Here is a 535-nt window from a genome sequence, read left to right as displayed (position 1 = left end):
AAATTGCGCCAAGACCTTTACCGCTTAACCGACAATCAGCACAAGGGAGTTATCCGGCTTCGTCAACTTATACCCGAAGCAAGAGATTCGGACGCTCGAAATAGTCTGCAGTTTATTACAGACCTGGCTATCCAAGAAAACACAAGCATCGAATCAGTATTTCTTGGAACTACTGACCGTCAAGTGGGATAAATACCGCGAAATACGAAGAGAAAAGGCCAAAGAACGCAAAAAGGATAAAGAAGAAGACAACGAGCGAGCAAAAAAGAAAGTAAAGAAAGAGTAGAAATTCAGTAAAAAGAAAAAAACAAAAGAAAAGAGGAAAAGAAAAAACAACAGAAAATGGAACAAATACTTCAAACATTGCTACAACAAATTGAACGCCAAGAACGCATAATAGAAGCAGTCGCGCATACACAAAACATGCAAGTCCAAGCCCTGCAAGCAGCCAATGAACGCGCTGCTCGAACACATGAAGTTAAGGTAGAAGGCCTTACAATGCCCAAGTATCACGGAAGAATGGACGAAAGCATAA

This window comes from Aphanomyces invadans (assembly GCF_000520115.1).
Source record: "Aphanomyces invadans strain NJM9701 unplaced genomic scaffold supercont1.64, whole genome shotgun sequence".
Classification (NCBI taxonomy): Eukaryota; Oomycota; class Saprolegniomycetes; order Saprolegniales; family Verrucalvaceae; genus Aphanomyces; species Aphanomyces invadans.
The sequence above is the reverse complement of the archived record's forward strand: the minus strand, read 5'-3'. Positions refer to the sequence as shown.